The sequence below is a fragment of the Erinaceus europaeus genome, chromosome 3, assembly GCF_950295315.1.
Source record: "Erinaceus europaeus chromosome 3, mEriEur2.1, whole genome shotgun sequence".
NCBI classification, from domain to species: domain Eukaryota; kingdom Metazoa; phylum Chordata; class Mammalia; order Eulipotyphla; family Erinaceidae; genus Erinaceus; species Erinaceus europaeus.
In genome coordinates, this window is record NC_080164.1 from 12,007,651 (window position 1) to 12,022,797 (window position 15,147).

Consider the following 15,147-nt stretch of genomic DNA (forward strand, 5'->3'; position numbering starts at 1 on the left):
TTCCACTGATCTGTGTGCCTATTTTTGTTCTAGTACCATGCTGTTTTGATGATGATGGTTTTATAATATAGTTTAAGGTCTGGGAGTGTGATGCCTCCATTTCTGTTTCTTTTCCTCAAGATGGTTTTGGCAATTCTAGGTGTTTTCAGGTTCCAGATAAATGATTGTAGTGTTTGTTCTATTCTCTTAAAGAAGCTTGGTGGAACTTTGATGGGTATTGCATTAAATTTGTACATGGCTCTGGGGAGAATATTCATTTACAGAAGCCAGACCTTCTACCTTCTGCAACCCACAATGACCCTGGGTCCATGCTCCCAGAGGGATGGAGAATGGGAAAGCTATCATGGGAGGGGGCGGGTTATGGAGATTGGGTGGTGGGAATTGTGTGGAGTTGTACCCCTCCTACCCTATGGTTTTGTTAATTAATCCTTTCTTAAATAAAAAAAAGGGAAAAAACAAACAAACAAAAAAAACAAAGAGAGTCTATAAAGAGTCCTTAAGTCTGTAGTGGCTGCCAACACTTGATCAATTAAAACAGTTTTGAAACTAGGGAAAAAAAATGAGAATCACAAACTCATTTGATACAAATTAAAAAGAAAGTAGATGCATGACCAAATCTACAGTGTTACTAAAACCACTAACAGTTAAATGCCAGGTAGTGGTACTCCTGGCTACGCACATAGAGTACAAAGCACAAGGATCCTGGTTCAAGCCCCCAGCTCTCCAACTGCAGGCATCTTTCTCTCTCCCTTGCTATCTAACCCCTCTCAATTTCTCTCTGTTCTATCCAATAAAATGGGGAGTGAGGTGGTGGTGGTGGCAGCCATAGTGCTGGCACCAAATCCGAGTGATAACACTGGAGGGAAAAAAAAAGATAATTAAATACCAAAAGCAACAGATAAGATTCATGCTTGAATCAGGTAATGATGATCAGACAGGATGTTTGCTTTGCTACAATTCACATCTGCTCATATCTCCTGCACAACTACCCTAGCTCCAGTCTTTCAGAGACTCAGATTCCCATAAGCACTCACCTACTTGAAGCCCAACAACCTTTCTCCATATTGAAAAAGTTAGGTAGAAGGAAAAGCACTAAGCAGAACCTAGACTGGAGTTGATATACTGAGTCAAAGTAAAAAGACTCTGGGGTGGGGGTGGGGAGGGTTCAGGTCCTGGAACAAGTTAGTGGGGATTGTATTGTTATCTGGAAATGGTATATAAACTATTGTATTTTACTGTCGACTGTAAACCATTAATTCCCCCAATAAAGACTGAAAAGTTCAGGGATTTATCTCCTTAGGGACCTTGAAAGAATGCAAATGCTTACAACTGACCTTCAAGCACACCCCTGAATTCCTTCAGTGACCTAAAAAAACCATTGACCTTCTAAAGCATTTCTTACCAGTGGAGCTACTCAGCAGATGTGGTTGGCAGAATTGACTGAGCTTTGGGGACCAGGTAGTGATGGGTCAGATAAAATGTGTACATTACTAAAATCAAGGACAGGAGTTCAAACCCCTGGTGCCCACCTGCAGAGGGGAAGTTTGATGAGTAATGAAGCAGTGCTACAGGTGTCTCTCATTCTCTCTCTAGTTCTACCCATCTTCTCTCTCAATTTCTATATGTTTCTATACAATAGTAAAAACAAATACTGTACTGTCAGGTTATATAGGAAACACAAATATGCGTAACACAAAACATACATATATTTCAGATAATTCAGGGTGTTATTCATTAATGTTTTGAATAATACAATTATTATTATTTTATTTTTGCAATTATTTATTTTCCCTTTTGTTGCCCTTGTTGTTTTTTATTGTTGTTGTAGTCATTATTGTTTTTATTCATGCCATTGTTAGATAGGACAGAGAGAAATGGAGAGAGGAGGGGAAGACAGAGAGGGCGAGAGAAAGACAAACACCTACAGACCTGATTCACCACTTGTGAAGCGACTCCCCTGCAGGCAGGGAGCCAGGGGCCTTTAGCTGGTCCTTGTGCTTTGCGCCACCTGCTCTTAACCCTCTGTGCTACCGCTCGACTCCCTTAAATAATACAATTCTAAAGTCATACCTTAAGTATTTCAATGACTTCAGTGGCTTCCTGAGGATGCTACATATGTAGCTACAAAGGAAAAAAAAAAGTAGAAAATTAAACATCTAAGCTAAGGAATTTATTTTAAATAAATATAAACCAAAACAAAGCCATTAATAACAGCATGTCCTTGGACATGAGCAAAGGGAATTCACATGTGAGTAGTAGATGAAAATACTGATATGTTTAAGTTTATAAAATGGCTAATAAATATGCGAGAAAATTTGAAAGTTTTCCAGAAAATAAAAAGAAATTTCACATTAAACTAAACGGTTGTTCTATTTTCCATTTGACTGTCTCAAGGTTGGAGACGGTGCAGTGAGGCAGGCCTTTTCAAATGCTTCCATTAGGAGAATAAAATAACAGAGAGTTCCTTGTAAATCAATTTGGTCTTATGTTTCAAGATTGTTAAACATATTTCTACTGTTTTACCGAATGATTCCATTTCTCAGAACTTGTTGTAATGGGTAAAAAAAAAATACCTTAATGTAAAATAAAAAAAATATGCTGGATATATAATAAAAATGAATATTTTGATGCATCCAGTATAGGGCTATGTCATTCTATTTCAGAGTGTTTATATAAAGGAATACAACAATTCTCATTTCCAAAGAATAATAAAGATGATAAAAATGGTCATGTTTAAATATTCAATTATGAAACAAACAAAGAAATGTGAAAATTAAATATCAGTGATTTGTGATCAAGAAATGAAAGACATACATGTCCGGTGCAGAGAAGCAATTATAGCAGAATATCTCTCACCTTCTGTATTCCAGAAAAGATTTTCAGTTCATACTCCCAAAGGGGAGAAGTGTTAGGGGGAGATGACCAGAGGGCTTTGATCTCCAACTCTGTCAGGGTCTTGAGAGAGAACAGGAGAAGTGGAAGGACATTTGGATGTAGTAATAGGTGTAGGTATGAATTGGAAAGGAAGGGAAATGGAATAATGGAAAATAAAATGGGAACATATATATAGGTATAAACAGATAGTTATGGAAATAACAGTTATCCTGTATGTATGACCTGGGGAGAACTATTGTGATTTCCAATGGAGACAATAGGGATGGAGAACTCTGGTGGTGAGAATGCTGTGAAATTATACTACTGTTATCTCATCATTTTGTAAATCAATATTAAGTCATTAATAAAACAAAAATAAATGGGAAAATTAAATTAAGGGAATGTTTGAGTTATCTTATCTTTTTAAATGATGTAATATGTAGTTTGTTGAAGAATTTAGTGTTAGGGTGGCAAACTTATTTATTTATTTATTTACTTATTTTACTGAAATACTGAAAGATATACTCAGAGAGAGAGAGAGACCAGAGAACTTCTTTTTTATATAATTTTAATTTTTTTATATTTCGTTATTCCCTTTTTGTTGCCTTTGTTGTTTTATTGTTATAGTTATTATGGTTATTATCAATGCTGTTGTTGTTGGATAGGACAGACAGAAATGGAGAGAGGAGGGCAAGACAGAGGGGGAGAGAAAGACAGACACCTGCAGACCTACTTTGCCACTTGTGAAGCGACTCCCCTACAATTGAGGTGCTGGGGCTCAAACCGGCATCCTTAAGCTGGTCCTTATGCTTTGTGTCACCTGCACTTAATTTACATAATTTTTATTAGTGATTTAATAACAATTGATAAGACTGTGGGAGTCTATACAATTCCCACCACCAGAGTACCATATCCTATCCTTTCCACTGGAAGCTTCCCTATTCTTTATTCCTCTAGGAGTATGGACCAAAGATCTCTATGGGGATCAGAAGGTGAGAGGTCTGGCTTCTGTAACTGCTTCGCCTCTGGACATGGGTGTTGGCAGGACAATTCATATTACCAGCCTGTTTTTATCTCTCCATAGTGGGGCAGTGCTCTGGGGAGGTGGGGTTCCAGGACATATTGGTGAGGTCATCTGCCTAGGGAAGTCAGGTTAGCATCATGGTAGCATCTGCAACTAGAAGACTGAAAAAAACTAATATAATGCAGAACAAAAATGCTTAATAATCAGGAACTTAAAGGCAAAAATATGGCAGATGAAATTTTGGATTTTCATAATGGCAGAAGCTAGGAAGTCTGCTTTAGGTATATTCTAATGGGCCCATAACTCTACTAATTTTTGCCTGAGCCTGAAAACTAACATGCAGATGGGCTAAAGGTATTTTCTGGGAGATAGTGTCAGCATTTAGGATAGAACTAGAAAGCTGGACAAGGGCAGATAGAAGCTCCCAAATATGGAGAAAATATAAAATAGAATTAACTGTAAACCCCATCCATCTGACCTTGAGCCCATGCCTATTCTTACTTAGCACAGGAGCCTGTGTAACCTCTGCAGATCTGTCAGTCTGAGCTCACATTCCATAGTCCTAGATAGGAACATTCTAGGCTGCACTCATTTCAGGACTGGTCTTCCTCAAGTGGCAGAGTATTTTGACCCAGCCTCCCTCTGGACAATGGTGCAATTTCTACCACTGTTGTTCCATATTGAGTGCAGGGTCCTATAGAGGCCCACAAGAGGGTTTATGATGTTGTTCTTGATGGAGATGACCAGTGACATTGGAGAGAATGATATGTTAGAGGTCTAGACCCATCATATTTTTGTGGGAATCCAAGGATTCCCTGACTAAGGCCTAGGGTGATGGGATGGCCTGGTAGTGACCTAAAGGGCCATCATTAAATGTGCTGGAGACCAGAGAACTTCTTAGCTCTGGCTTATGGTGATGGTGGGGTTTGAACCTGGGACCTTCGGTGCCTCAGGTATGGAAGTCTTTTTGCATAACTGTTGTGCTGTCTCCCCAGCCCAGTGTTGCAAGATTTTGTAATGCAAAGGAAATATAGCAAAGTACAGACTTGACAAATGCAAAGCAATCTGTGTTCTTGAGAATTTGCTTGTTTAGATTTGACTTTTTAATCTAGTTATTTGTAGGCAGTCATATATATCTATAAACTGTGATAATTAGACTGTGAATCTTCCACATGGAACAAGCTCTATCTACCATTCCTATAACTGACAATGATAAGCAGTCTGTGTAGAACATCCGGTCAGATGGCTTCTCAGTGGTCCATGCATGAAACGGTTCATCAAGACCAGCCTGACAGCTCACAGGACACATTCAGACAAAGGAGAAAACCAGCTGCTACTCCAGAAATTTTATGGACACCTATCAGAAAAAAACACATTTTATCAGGTTATAATTAGAAAAGAAATGATGACCCAGAGTTGTAGTGCACAACCAATGCAACTGTCCACAACAGCCTTGAATCATGTTACCTGATCACTGAGTGTCTACTAAGAAGATCGGAGACAACCAGAGGATGGGGTTAGGGGAAAAAAAAAAAACTGATGGGAAAAATGAAGGTAGAGGAAACTACCCCACCACAACTACACTTCCCTGTCTCACAGTGACATGGGATCACCCCTTTCTAGAAGACCAGGGATGAGGTTATTGGTAACATACTGTTAACTGAGGTTATGGATAACACACTGTCAACTGAGGCCTGTGATAAGAGAAGGTGTTCTCGGACATGATGTGACCGAGATGACTCTGAACATGATTCAGAAGTGCAGTTAGGATGATAAAGCATCTCCACTTATAGAATTAGGAGGAACAATTTCCCCTGTGCTTTATTGTATGAAATTCTCTATGCATGTATGTACATAGATCTCTTGGCAAGTAAATTTACATGGCAAATGCTTAAAATGGTAACAATTAAAAACAAACAACAAAACAAAAAAACACTAGCTTCCAGGTCCATCTCACATTTTAGCAAAAACAAATTCTTATTGACAGTTAAGTATTTCCCATGCTGTTATTAACTCAGCATGTGCATGTGTTATGTTTCTCCTTAACTATTTTCACTGGTAGTAAACACCACATAAAACATAAGAGGAGCTTGCATGTTTTACTCTGAAATTAAAAGGGGGCATCTGGGAAATTATTCAGATTCGTTCCTCTTTTGGGGAAGAAAGAGGGTACATCAGAAAAAGAAAGAGAAGAAGAAGGGAGGAGAAAGAGGAGGAGGAGGAGAAGGAGGAGGAGGAGGAGGAAGAGGAGGAGGAGGAGGAGGAGGAGGAGGAGAAAGAGAAAGAGGAGGAGGAGGAGGAGGAGGAGGAAGAGGAGGAGGAGGAGGAGGAGGAGGAGGAGACAGCTCTCTTTTCAGGAATCAATTTATGAAAAGAGAGCCTTTGTTTTTGTTTTATCATTGTTGGGGATGTATTGCTCTGGGTCAACTTTTAAGATAGAAGGAGAGAGGGGGAGAAGTAGGGGGCAGGAGAGGGAGGGAGAGGGGGCTGGAAAAAGGAGAGGGAGAGGGAGAATGAAGAGAAAGAAGGAAGGGGAGAGAGGGAGAGAGAGTGTGTGAAGGAGGGGAGAGCATGAGAGGGGTAGGAGGAGAGGAGAGTGGGAAAGATACTACAGCACAGAAGTTTCCTGCAGTGGGTGGGGGTTGTGTTGAACCTGGGTTGTGCCCATGGCAAAGCAGGTGCCTAATCTAGGTGAGCTATTGGCATATAATTCTCCTCACAGCCCCCAAGATATCATCTACGTGACTTTACTGGTGGTTCTGGAAAGCCATTCTTGAACTAGACAGATTCAATATTCAAGCTAATTGAGGACATTTCTTAGCTAAGAATTTCAGTTTTAACCAATGCAGAGAAGAGAATACATTTCAGAGACACTTGTTTGAATATTTGAATATTAAGACTTGAAGGAATTATGATCAGTGAGATAAAACAGAAAAAGAAAAATGGATATGGGATGATCTCACAGATGGTCAGAAATTGACAAATAAGAACAGAATAGGAAACACAAAGCAGAACTTGCTGGATTTGTTGTATTGAACCACAGAAAAAGACTTTCAGGTCCTGGTACCTGATAGTGGAGAGGATCTACTCTGAGGGTGAGAGTGTTCACAGATAACGGAGAGATTTTTTTCACATGTACCAACAACTGTATTTACTGTGCACTTTTCATCCTCTCAATGAAATAAGACTTTACCTGGTTGACTGTGTCATGGTTTCTGTCAGGAACTATAATATCCAGTGTGCATCCACAAGTCTCTCTTAATTCTTAAGGAGGCTATTAGGCTTTTAATCTGACACAAAGTGAACAGATATAAACAAGTTCATCCTCATTTTATGGTTTTAACTTGAAAAAAAGGTTTACGAGTTTTAAACTTAGAGTGAAACACATATAAAGGTTCTAGCTTTGCAGATAAAAACTAAGAAGAAAGTCAGTCAATGTTAGAAATACACTTTCTGCAGAAATTCAGGATGTTTATATTTCTCTCCCTTAAGCTATATTACAGAATCACAAATGAAAGGGTGCCAGATGAACACAAATAGTTTATTTATCCTGGATATTCACCTGTTAGCACAGATCTTGTCTAAAAAGAGTATTTTCACAGATTCTTCTGCTGCTTCTTATGATTATTTTTGATGTAAATGACTTACTAGCACTGAACTTCATTAAATCAAAAATATGCAAGGCTTGGCTTTTTTCTCTTCTCTGTTTTCAGTGTTTAAAAATATGTTTCATAATCCTGAAAAATTATTTCTAGTAGGAATGAAGTTGCAGTATACAGGTGGTGCGAGAAGAAGCCTCCACTTCCTGTCATTCCATAAGCTAACGAGTGGCATAAAGGGAATCAGTGTATGTTTTCCAAACACTAAGGAAAGATTTGCTGATTCCAACATTTTGAATAAAAATAACATTTGGGTGCTACTCTTCCAGCTTCATCAAAAGTTTCTATTTTTTTTTTTTTCTGAGATACCCTTAAGAGATATACAGGAGCCTGAACTTCTAGGAATAGCTTCAGGAAATACTATTCCGTGGCATGGAAGGTAGGTTGTATCAACATGGGGCTTGAGTTCCCCATATGAACTGCAGTGGTGCAGATGTCAGGAAAATGGTAATTGTAGAATGTTGAAGATGATAAGGAACATCTACTGTCCAAATCAAGTAAAACTTAGTCTTCTCCTCTAATTTAGCCATGTTTAATTTCTCTATCATGGGCTTCCTGGGGGAGTGGTGGTGTTTGAACAGCAAATTGAATGCGGGTCTATTGATGACCCAGACTCCTGGACATGCAATTCCTTTACTTGATGTTACCTTTGTTATCTACAAATTATGTAACAGAGCTCATGTTGATACTCTACCACCAATTCCCCTCCTCTCCTTCTTGGCAAAAGCATTCATGGTGAACCTCATGAAGCAGAGGGTCAGGATACTATGTTAATTATCTTATTGATAACATCTAACACAGTACCCTGTGCCTGGTGTGTGGATAGTTATAACTGTATTTCAAATGAATACAGGAGAGATAGATGCAAGTTTCAGGTTTGTGTCAATGTGTCTATGTATCATAGAGAGTGGACAAGGCAACTCATCTAAGGAGGCCAAGTAAGCAGTTTCTCTAGTGAGAGACTTTGCTGATTATGACCTGACCCAAGTGCTAATTCTGGATTGTCGAATGTCTGAAAGAAGAGGTCTGAAGGTCTCTGACACCCCAAAGTTCAAATTTCCATCCAGGTCCATCTTCTAATGTGTTGTGTCTGAGTCACACCAAGTCACCAATAGTGTAAATAAAACATTCAGGTTTCTTGCAGAAATGCCAGACCACTATCCTTCATACAGTTAGGCAGAGCTTTGTAACAAGCTTTATAATGAGGCTATGAATTAAAGTGATGCATGGCTTTTCTGAGGTACAATATGCATCACAATAGCCTGTATTAACAATTTAAAACCATATAATGTGCTTTATAAGCTAATAAAGTATCTGCCTCTAAATGATTTATCAAATATGAATAATGCATCCAGAAATAACTTACAGCAACAGGGCCAGTCTCTCCTCCCACCAGCCTGCTTCTTCCTCGTATGATTCTGAGGACCCATAGGAGCAGAATAACTGAGCTCTAGTCACCAGCATGGTGTTCTGCCAGGAAGTCTGTGTGAGTTTCCATCAAGAGTCTTCCTACTAAATCTCCTACTTCCCAAGTTCAATTTTCTATCTCTCCTCCCCTCTCCTCTCCTCTCCTCTCCTCTCCTCTCCTCTCCTCTCCTCTCCTCTCCTCTCCTCTCCTCTCCTCTTCCCTCTTCCCTCTTCCCTCTTTCCTCTTCCCTCTCCTGCTTCTTTCATGTCTGCCTCTCTTCCTACCCTATATACTTCCACGTCATCCTTCTCCCATTTGGGAGACTTCCTCACTTACTCAACCAACCTGCTTCAAGAGATGTGAGATGCTACCCTGGAAAGTGTCCATAGAGGGGCACTTATGCATATGGAGTAAGCAATCAGTAGGCAAAGTAGTCCAGAGGGAGACCTGTGAGGGCTTATAGCCCAGAAAGGGAATACACATAGGGTTTATAGGTTTCTGAGACAAATTCATTTAACACATCAAATGCACAAAACTCTACTAGATTTCATATTCAGAACTTGGTCTTTTGAGCACAGTCATTATAAACAGCAGTGATTATTCAATGACACAAAGTGTGACAGAGATCTGTCTGGGCTTATTAGGGGAAACTTGATTGCAGAAAGAAATATATACAAAGAAAACATTTTCAAGACACTATGTGCACCCCCCCCAGATAAATAACTCTCTCTTTAGAATTCCATTATATAGGTCTAAACAAACTGAACAAACAGAATTCCAAATAACATTAAGTACTTTCTTGGAGAAACAAAAGACCCATAACCACTACAACCCCCTAGATGAGAAACAACCTGGAGTATGCATTCACCAAACAAGTCAGGTTATTAAGTTCCATGGGGAGATGTAGAAGAAGAATTTCAAATGCTTGGTAGGGCTATACTAATTTCCCTTCCCAAGATCAGTATGAGAAGACGGTCTTTTTCACCACATCCTGGCCAGAAATTTATTTTTCTGGCTTTCAGGTGATACACCTTTCATCAGGTATGGGGTGGTATTCCATTGTTGTCTTGGTTTGCGTTTCTCTGACAAGTGGCCTCCTGAACTTTTCCATGTGTCTATTGACCATGAGAATATCTACCTTGATGAAGAGTATGTCTAGAAGTTTGCTCCTGGACAGATGACCCCACCAATGTGTCCTGGAGCTCTGCTTCTTCAGATCCCTGTCCCACCAGGGAAAGAGAGAGACAAGGCTGGGGGTATGGATCAACCTGTCAATGTCCATGTTCAGTGGGGAAGTAATTACAGAAATCAGACTTTCTACTGTCTGCACCCCATAATGACCATGGGTCCATACTCCCAGAGGGTTAAAGAATAGGAAAGCTATCAGAGGAGGGGATGGGATACAGAGTTCTGGTGGTGGGGCTTGTACCCCTCTAATCCTATGGTTTTATTAGTGTTTCCATTTTATAAATAAACACATTAAAATAATAAAAAAAAGAAATACAAAAAAAAGAAACTTGCTCCACTTGTAATAAGGTTTGGGTATACTATTCCCAAGATTACTTATTGAGAAGACTAAACACTTTTCAAAAAAAAAAAAAACACTTTATTAATCTGGAGAGTTTGTGGGAACAAAGATCCTTCTTGCATTGCTGGTGGGAATGTAAATTGGTCCAACCCCTGTGGAGATTAGTCTGGAGAACTTTAAGAAGGCTAGAAGTGCACCTACCTTATGACCCTGTATTTCCTATCTTGGGGATATATCCTAAGGAACCAAAAACACCCATACAAAAAGATTTTGGGGGAGTCTGGTGGTAGCACAGCAGGTTAAACTCAAGTGCTGCAAAGTGCAAGGAGTCCCAGGCTCTCCACATGCAGGGGAGTGGCTTCACAAGTGGTTAAGCAGGTCTGCAGGTTTCTATCTTTCTTTCCCCTTCTCTCTATTCCTTTTCTCTCTGCCCTATCCAGCAACAATGTCATCAATAATAACATTAATAACTACAACAATGAAACAACAAGGGCAACAAAAGGAAATAAATTAATATTTAAAAATATTTTTGTGTACCTATGTTGGTATGCTTCTAAATTCTGCTTCTAAGACCCCTTCTGTTGCATTGCTTGACATTGTAGTCTATTTACATAATCATTGTTCTCATTGTTTAATCCCAATTGGTTTGTGCACTATCTTCCTTCTTGCCACCCCCATCTACGTACTTCCTCTTCCTGACACTTCTGCCTCAGGGGATTTAAAAGACAGGGATTTCTAATGAAGAGAGATTAGAAGAGATTTACACTGTTTCACTGCATCCCTGCTCGTCAATAAAGATTGAACTGCATTCCCAGCTCAGCCATGAGTCCCTGGTCATCTGTCTCCCACCCACAAAGCTAGCCCAGCCCGGCAAATGGTGCCTGAACAGGGACTGACATACCTATGTTCATAGCAGCACAATGTGTAATAGCTAAAACCTGGAAACAACCCAGGTGTCCAAGAACAGAAGAGTGGCTAAAAAAGTTGTGGTCTATATACATAAAATAATATTTCTAAGCTATTAAAAATGGTGAATTCACCTTCTTTAACCCACCATGGATGGAGCTTGGAAGAATCATGTTAAGTGAGATAAGCCCAAAACAAAAGGATGATATGGGATTACCTCACTCAGTAGGCAGAAGTTGTAAAATAAGATGAGAAGGGAAAACACTAAGCAGAATTTGGACTGGAGTTGGTATATTGCAGCAAAGTAAAAGACTCTGGGGTGGGAGTTGGGGAGGGCTCAGGTCCTGGAACATGATGGCTGAGGAGGACCTAGAGGGGCTGTATTGTTATGTGGAAATGTTATACATGTAAAAATTACTGCATTTTACTGTTGACTGTAAACCATTAATCCCTCAATAGAGAAATTAAAAAAATAACTTTATGCATGCCCATATCTATCACAATGATTTCCCTAATAACCAAGATTTGGAAATAAACTAAGTAGCCAACAACAAATGCATGGATAAGAAATTTGTAATATAGGGAATACTAATCATCTAAGGAGGGGGAAATGTCTTCTTTTTTTCTATAACACTGATAAAACTAGAAGGAATCATGTTTACAGAAATAAATCAAAAGGGGATTGACAATTACTCATACTATCATTTATAAATGGACAAAATAACAACAACAAGGGAAAATATGGGGTGAAATACTAATAAATTGTGAACTTTTTCAGTTTCTCGAAGGACAAAAAGAGGGAAATGGAAGGAGATGTGAACATTTTAGACAGAGAGTCCTGTGGTGGAGGGAGAGGACAAGTCTGTGTTGGCTGAATTTAAAATAACTTTTAAAAACATATACAGACATGATTTAAGCATCATTTTTATAATAGCCAGAAAGTGGAAACAGCCCAAATAACAACTAATTTACTGGTGAATTAACAAAATATGCAATAGGAATTCAATGGAAGGGGCCAAGTGATGGTGCACCTGGTTGAGTGCACATGTTGCAATGTCCAAGAACCCATTTTTGAGCCCTTGGTCTGCACCTGTAGGGGAAAATCTTTGCAAGTGGTGAAGCAGTGGTGCAAGTATCTCTCTGTCTCACTCCCTCTCTATTTTCCCCTTCTTTCTTGATTTCAATAAATAAATAAGATTTCAAAAAGAAGAAGAAAGAGGAGGAGGATAAGGGAAAGAGGAAGAGAAAGAGGAAGGAGGAGAAGAAGAAGAGAAAGAGGATGAAGAAGAAGGAGGAGGAGAAGGAGAGGAAGAGGAAAATAAAGAAGAAGGAGGATGAGGAGGAGGAGGAGGAGGAGGAGGAGGAGGAGGAGGAGGAGGAGGAGGAGGAGGAGAAGAAGAAGAAGAAGAAGAAGAAGAAGAAGAAGAAGAAGAAGAAGAAGAAGAAGAAGAAGAAGGAGAAGAAGAAGAAGGTGGCGGCAATGGAATAGTATTCAGAAATAACATACAGCTACAACATGAAAATACTTAGGGTGCCAGGTGGTGATAAGGTGGTTTAAGCACACCCGTTACCATGCTCCTCTTGCAGGTGGTGAGCAGAGGCTTCATGAGTAGTGAAGTAGGTCTGCAGATGTCTCTTCTTCTCCCTTTCTACCTCCCTGTCCTCTGTCAATTTCTGTCTTTTCCAATAAAAAAAAAGTCACCAGGAGCACTGGATTCATAATGCTGGCACTGAGCCCCAGCAAAATCCCTGGTGAAAAAACAACACAACCCCCTTCAATATCATTATTCTAACTGCAGGAAATCATTAAAATGGTCAAATATTGCGTAAGTCCACTTACATAAACTACCCATAGCAGATATATCCACAAAGACAAAACACAGTTTGCCGATTGCTTGGGGTAGGGAGGAATGAAAGAGAAGAAACTACTTCTTAGGTGGTAAATTTGATTTTTTTTGGTGGGGGGGCAGGTGGTGGTCCATCTGGTTGAGCGCATATGTTCAGTGTGTAAGGAACCGGGTTCAACCCCCTGTCCCAGTCTGCAGGGGGACAGCTTCAAGAATGGTGAAGCAGTGTTGCTGGTGTTTCTCTATAACTCCCTTCCCTCCAGGCTTCTAGATGTGTCTATTGTCTTCTTAAAGCCCAAGACAGCAGGAAACTCCCACTGTCTCTATAGAGCCTATCTTTCCCCTAGTCCAGGAACCTCTAGGGTGGGGCTCACTTTCAAGAATGCTTCTCTCAATTCATACCAACTAACACTGCATCTGGGGATCCCAACCTAATCAACACAACAAGTACCACCTCAGAATGCTTCACTTTAGACTGTGACCAGAGACATCAGGTGCGGAATGTCAACCCTTCAGCCTCATTACTCGGGTGAGACCTTTCCTTTCTTATGATTCTCTAATTCCATTTCATTGGTTCACTTCTTAACAAAGTCCCAAAACCTTGATATAGACCAGCTCCCATGAGATACAGCATATGTTCACATGTATCCATCCATAAACTAGGGGAAAATATACCCCTAAAAACAAAAATGCACAATTGTCTGTAGTGAGTCAGTATATGCAGCAAGCAATTAGAAAGCCCTAAAAGAATACCATAAAGTCCCTAATGAAATAGTGTCTATTTAGACTTAAATACCCTCCTCACCTACTTTCTATTACACTTACCTCAGTCACTCCAAAGCTAACCTTATCAAAGTGAGGACTACAAAAGCTGAATAAGGGCAAGAGATTGGCATACTTTAATGATGACTCTTTAATCACTATAAGGCCACCCCATCAGCTGGGGTCCTAGTCTGGAAGTCCTGAGATTCTCAGAGTCATGATGGGCCTAGACCTCAAATAAATCCCCCTCTCCATTGTTACAGTCATCTATATCAGGAACAACACAATAGACCTCTTTGTGGACCCACATAGGGCCTTCCCCTCAATGTGGATGAACAACAACAAAGAATAATCTATCCTCCAATGGGAGGCTGGACAATATACTCTATGTCCCACCTGAGGAAGATGGGTCCTGAAATTGGGGCAGCTTATAACATTCCTACTCATGACCACAGAGTTTGAGCTCAGATCTACAGGGATGCAGAAATCACATAGGATCCTAAGCTGAATATGGGCCTCAGATCACATCAGATCAATGGGCTTACAGTCAACAATATTCATATACCTTTTCCATATTTGGGAGCTACTTTCTTCTCTGATCCAACTTTCTGGTCCTTTTTCCAGCCATGACATCATCTCCCTAGACAATAACTTGAATCTACCTGCATATCAGATGTCAGGCTCAGAAAAAAAAAAAAAAAAAAAAAAAAAAAAAAAAAAACCTTGTATAGCCATAGGCCCTTTGGAATATAAGTAAAATATGCCTAGTAGCTATCTACACAATGGAGGACCCCACCACCAACAACAACAACTCTTCATCTGAACTGTATCAGCCTTTAGGTTCATGATTAGTCAACAACTTGTTTTTTTGGCTTTATATGTTAACTCATTTTTCAGCTGACAAGTTCTAGATGCTAACATGATGCAAACTGGACTTCCCTGGGCAGACGAACCCACCAATGTGCTCTGGAGTCCAGCTTCCTCAGAACCCTGCCCCACTAGGGAAAGAGAGAGGCAATGAGTATGGATTGACCTGCCAATGCCCACATTCAACAGGGAAGCAATTACAGAAGCCAGGCCTTCCGCCTTCTGTACCGCATAATGATCCTGAGTCCGTACTCCCAGAAGGATAAAGAATA